Raw genomic sequence first — 6,389 nt, 5'->3', positions numbered from 1 at the left:
GCCCCATTAGTTCTTCTTTTAGATTTGGTTTTGAGTGTATGAAGTTGCTGAGTTTGTGTTTATCTAAAAAGTGGTGTATCATTCCATCGAATTTGAGTGAGAGTTTTGCTGGATAGAGTATTCTCGGTGAGGCGTTCATTTCTTTGAATTTTTTCACTATATACAACCATTGCCTTCGGTTTTGAGGGTTTCCACTGCTGTGAATCTAAGGGGTGCTCCTTTGTATGTAATTTCCTTCTTTGACCTTGCTGCTTGTAATATTGTGTCTCTGTCCACAGCATCCATCGTTCTGACTATGATATGCTTGGAGTGTTTTTTCTGGGGTCTCCTTTAGCTGGTACCCTTCTGGCTCCTTGGATCTGGATGTCTGCTTTCCTTAACTCTGGGAACTTTTCAGCAATGGTTTCTTTTACTCTAGTTTTTTCATTGGGGTTGTTTCCCTGTCCTTTTGGTACTCCAATGATTCTAATGTTGTTCCTCTTGGCGTCATCCCCTTGGTCTCTGATTCTCCTTAGAACCATTTTGAGGTCTTTTCCTATTGCTTGTTCTTCCCAGTGGGATTTCTGTTGCTCACCTTCAAGCTCGCTGATCCTAACTTCAGCTGCAATTATCCTATTGCTAAGGGCACTTACTAACTTTTTAATTTCATCCACTGAATCCTTTATTTGTGAATCTTCTTTTTGTAGCTTTTTAAAATTCTGTTCTCTTTTCTTCCTGTATTTTCTTGGCTCTCTTTTCTATTGTTTTTTTCATTTCTTCTTTTAGTCTTTGGATATCTCTTCCATTGACTCTTTGAGTAGGTCCTTGAACACCCTCTGCATTTTATCCTGGAATTCTTTATCAAAGAGAGTGCAATTGTGGAAAACCTCGGTTGAGGATTCGGGATTCTTTTCTTCATATTCTCCTTGTGGTGGAGAATTGCGCTTTGGAGGAGGTACTTTTTAGTTTTGAGCTTGTACAGCACATTTCATACAGGTCTTTTGTTATAAATGGAGTAGGCGAGTGGGATGTTGTTGTATTCTAGTAGAGGTGGTCAGAAATTTTTAGTCGGTATTAGGCGACAAAGTGAGAGATGAAAGTCCTGAGAGCCCAGATTGGGAAATATAACTGGGGCTGGCCACCCAGGAGAAGGCCACGCCCACTTCTGGGAGGAAACGCTCCCTATATGGTGGCCACGGCCCTGGCCCATCCCAGGGTCACTCCCACCCAGGATCCTGGAATGTAGGAGGAGCAATGGAAAATCCCATGGAGCTGCCTCAGGTGTCCCCTGCTGGAGGGTGTCCAGTTTTGCAGGAAAAGGTGGGGGGCTGGGGGTGAGGAGTGGAGGAGTGGTGAACCTGGCTTGTGCTCCCTCTACCCACCTGGAGGGGAGGGCTGATTAGGTGATGGATAGTCCAAAGGAGCTGCTGCAGGTGTTGTCCGCAGGTGTACCCCTGTGGAGGGTGTCGAGTTCAGCGGGAAAAGGCACGGGGCTCTTGTTTTATTTTTACTTTATGTTCCAATCTTAATGGTATCACCAGCTACTCAGTCAACCTAGCTAAACCCTAAAGTCTCTTCCACTTTCTCCTGCACAAGTCTCTGCTTTCTGACAAAAGGGAGGACCTCAGAATGCTGACATCAATCTAATACCCAGGGCTGCAGGAGATAGTGTAGTGCTTATGGAACTTGTCTCACATGCACTCAATTTGACTCCCAGCACCACCTGATTGCCAGAGTATCAAAGGCTGTATAGCCTCAGAGGACCCCAAGCACCATGGCCACATTTTCTGAAAATTGTCTGTGGGGCCCCCACACCTCCTGAGCATTGCTTTACAGACTCTCCCAGCAACCAAAAAATATGAGTGCCCCAGAAACATGTACTTGTCTTAATTAGGGAGCCTCACTTGAGGTGAGGTTCACAAGGAAATATTGCATGAAAACATAAATCAAAGAGCAGGGTAGACAGTGTAAATCATGTGAGTACAGATCATATATTTGGTGAAATGTGTTAAGATTCAGATGCCCTAGTCTTCGCACCAGGGATATTCCTTCAAAAATGCCCCAATATACTGGAAATGTTCTAGAACATTAGATGACTGAAACTCAATTATGAGCAACTTTGTAACTTTGTTTCTCTTGGTAATTCTAATCGTTAAAGTAAATTTTAAATACACCCATCAAAGTTACCTTTTTACCACTAAATGGGAAAGATACTTTCTAATACTTATCCTCACCAAAATCTCAACAGAGTGTGACACTTGCCAGGAAATGTTCTCCCTTGCATTTTTCTCATGATACTTATTAGTACTTCACTCTTCTGTTTCTTCCCTTTACTCATGCCAAATCTTCCCATCTCCCTTGCAAGCTCCTGAAACATTATCCATTCAACATTGATGCACTTTGCCACTGCTCCTCTTGACGTCTTGTCCATGAACTGATTCTAAAACATAACATAGCTGAAATTACACTATTCATGCCAAAGACAGTCATTGATATATCTTTGCGTTTAGCTTTCTACAAGCTATTGGCACACAGGTGAGTAACATTTTTTTTCCTACAGAGAACACAAAAATAGATATGCTGGGTTTTAAAGTTCCATCAGTATTCTGAGGTACAAATGAAGGATATATATTTTTAATGTTTTATCCAATATCTGTGAGATAGACCATTGCAAATCTATTCATAATTTGCTTCCAGTCATACAACGATCCAACATCAGTCCCTCCTCTAGTGTACATTTCCCAAAACCAATATTCCTGGTTCCCTAAAACCATCCCCCAACACCCTAACCCCACCCCCAGTGTGTCTCTATGGCAGGCTCTTTAATTCTTTCTCTCTGTCTCCTTATAATTTTGTGCATTAAGGGTCTCGTACAGGTACTAAGAGGTCATCATGTTTGTTCAAGGAATTTAGCATTTTTATCAGGAAGGTAAGCCTGGAGTAGCTTTGAGGTATGGAAATGACTGCTGAGGCTTCCGTAAGTACAGGGCAGTGGGGGTGGGATGCCCATCCTGCCCAGAGAAAGCCTGGATATTTCAGTCACAAAACCCGCATATCCGAATTTTCAGCTGTTATATTTCAGTGAGAGCCATCCTGAGACGATGGAAACCAGAGGAGAGCATGGTGGCGATTTTGGATTGTGGGAGCTAGTGGCTGCACTGGGTTCTGGTTGGGTGGGCAGCAAACTAACATGCCTCCCTCTGATTTACCCTAGTGTCTTCAGCCTTTTGCAGGTCCAAGGTTAACTGTGGCTGTTGATATCTTCCAGATTTGTCTATGGGTCTCTGAAACAAGACCAATCCATTAGCTTGTATAGCTGAGCCTGGGGTGGTTTGTTAACATGGCTCCCACATATCTTTCGGGAATTTAATTTCTCGGGAAACGTAGTCCTGAGTTGTTGGGAGCCAGCCAGAGGCACAGTGGCCATTTGAGGTTATCGGGAAGCATGAAGACACCATCAGACTGTTGATGCACTCACCTGAGGGTACAGGTTGACTTCCTGCAGGCACTGCACAACCAGACTACAAACATTCATTGAATGAATTAACGAATAATCAACATTTTCAAAATGTGTCTCTTTATTGCATTTTAGAAGGGTAACTTCTAACAGGAAAATAATCTTCATGGTATAATCAAGACCTACGATTTATTCTTAATATATTTAATAAAAGCTACACATTTTGAAATTTATACAAAGAAATTCTTTTAAATTATCTGTCTTCATAATTTACTTGTAAAATACTAAGATATCACTGTTTCTTCCACCGTTCTTAGCATAGAAATTTACAGATAGAATGTGCTAAGTAAAAATTCATTTTGGCACTTCTCTTCAATGTAGTACTGGAAGTACTTGGAAGAGAAAATAGATAAGAAAAAGATATTAAGGGTTTTTCATGTATGAAAGTTAGAAATAATCTCTCACTATTCACAGAAGATATTATACTATATTCAGAGAATACTAAAATCTCTACGAAAAACTCCAAGAGACAATAGACATTTATAGTAAAATTGCAGGCTATAAACTCAATACCCAAAAGTCTATGGCTTTTTTATATGCAAGTAATGAGAGAGAAGAAAGTGACATGAAAAAGCAATCCCATTCACAATCCTGCCGCAGAAAATCAAGAAACTTGGAATCAGCTTAACTAAAGAGGTAAAGGACCTATACATCAGGAAATTAAAAAAGACACGAGGAAATGGAAACATTTATACTGCATATGGAATGGGAGATTTAACATTGTCAAAATGGCAATTCTCGACGAAGCATTGTAAAAATTCAACTTGATCCCTATAAAGATACCCATGACATTCTTCAAAGAAATTGATCAAGAACTCCTGAAATTCACATGGAACAACAAACGCACACGAAGAGCTAAAGCAATTCTTGGGGAAAAGACAATGGAGGCATCACCTTCCCCAACCTCAAACTCTACTACAAACGATAATAATGAGAACAGCATGGTACTGGAACAAAGGCAGAGCTGCAGACCAATGGAAAAGTATTGAATATACTGACACACACCCTCAAATATATAATCATCTAATCTTTGATAAGGGAGCAAGAAATGTGAAGTGGATCAAGAGAGTCCTTCTGAACAAACGGTGCAGAAAAAACTGGACAGCTACATGCAAAAAAAAAAAATGGCTCAGACCTCTACCTAACACCATGCACAAAAGTCAGATAAAAATGGGTCAAAGGCCTCAACATCAGACCAGAATCCCTCAGGCTCATTGATGACAAGGTCGGCAAATCCCTCCACAACATTGAAGCTAAAGGTATCTTCAAATATAACACGCCACTTGCCAAGCAACTGGAAAAAGAGATAAACAAAGGGAACTATCTTAAATTAAGCAGCTTCTGTACCTCAAAAGAAACAGTGACCAGAAACAAAGACTCCACCATGCGGGCAAAATACTCACAGAAGCCTACCAGGTTCTCTGAGAGTGAGAACTGGACAATCAGAGTTGCTGTCTTCTAAATAAGATCCAGTCTCTGGATGTTGGCCATTGATGGCATTACATGGATCCAGGAGCAGTTCGTGGTTGTAGCACTTAATTATTAGAAGATGGAGGATTTGGAAGGAGGGGGCACAGTCTTGATCTGAGCAGCCATGGAGTTCTCATCCCCCGGTCCCGCACATCTGGGTTCCTCTTCCAGTTCCTTCATGCAAGAGGCTCCTTCAAGCTTGGGAAGGGTGGTATTAAGCGTACCTATGGCTGGTTGCAGAGGTCTTCAGCTGCCGGGGCTCTAATCAGGGCGGTGAGGGAAACTCACCCCGGCACCTCCAAGGGGCCTCGGTGAGGAAAGCCAGGTGCGAGGTCAGGACACTGTCGTTTTAGACATATTTGGAATTAATTTTAAAACGAAAAGTACACATCATTCACAATACTTATGTGCTTAGCAATAAATTACTACACACTTGTTCAATCACCTCAGAGACCCCACTCTGCTCAGAGAACTAGATTTTTAATTACAGGTCTGTTTTGCCCATGTGTCATGACTGAGAATCACTATCAGTAGATATGAAACTCACTACACACAAAGATGCACACAGGTTACTTTGAGTCATCTATGTTGTTAATGTGAGTTGGCCATTAAACTTCACTGAGACCCTTTGTTCTGTCCTTTATAGGAGCCTCATGAGTCTCACCTTCCGCTCAAGTTATCTTGTAATAAGGTGGAATGAAATCATCAATATGATCCTCACCTCATCCTTCAGGAGAAAAATCCTACATACATTCAAGGTGGTCAAAGTGCAGACAACACCATCCACCTTTTAATGGAGATATACACAGGACTGAGGTGAGAACAGCAAAAGGCTCTATTTTAATGTTCTTAATGAAGGATTCAGGGAACAACATTAAACAAACTCATATACCATCTTCCAAAAGAATTATTTCGTAAAACTGATGCCTGGGGTATGGTAAATGCTAATATAATAAAAACCATATTTTTATTTCTGGGACATTAAAGTTCTAAATCTATTTATTCATGCTGCTTTGAAATACATTTCTTGATTAAGAATCATTGTCTGCCATAGGAGTGAGGAAGGACAACACTCAAAGTAATAAGAAGAGAAAAATATGGAAAAATTTACTCCTACTAGGTTTGATAATACATATACTAAAATTGAAATGATACAATGATGAGCATGGTCCTTGCACAGAGATAACATGCAAACTTGTAAAGTATTCCATATTTTTGTTGCAAGAAGAATTAACAAGTATACTTTAAGCTAAGACAATCCCCACAAGTATAAAAATTATACATAAAGAGAGCACAAATCCCCAAAACAACAATCTCTCTCAATGTCAATGGACGAAATGTGCCAATTCAGAGGCACAGAATAGGAAGATGAATTAGAAAATTGAACCCAACATTCTGCTGCCTGCAAGAAACATGTCTGAAC

The 6,389-nt window shown here is 40.7% G+C and overlaps 1 pseudogene; it reads left to right on the top strand.

Annotated features, from left to right (window-relative positions):
• The first annotated feature begins 6,086 nt into the window (after positions 1-6,086).
• Positions 6,087-6,183, top strand: LOC130033777 (uncharacterized; annotated as a pseudogene).
• The last annotated feature ends 206 nt before the right edge of the window (positions 6,184-6,389 follow it).

This window comes from Sorex fumeus, unplaced genomic scaffold (assembly GCF_029834395.1).
Source record: "Sorex fumeus unplaced genomic scaffold, SorFum_2.1 ptg000054l, whole genome shotgun sequence".
Taxonomy (NCBI): domain Eukaryota; kingdom Metazoa; phylum Chordata; class Mammalia; order Eulipotyphla; family Soricidae; genus Sorex; species Sorex fumeus.
This window is presented reverse-complemented; position numbering and strand designations above follow the sequence as displayed.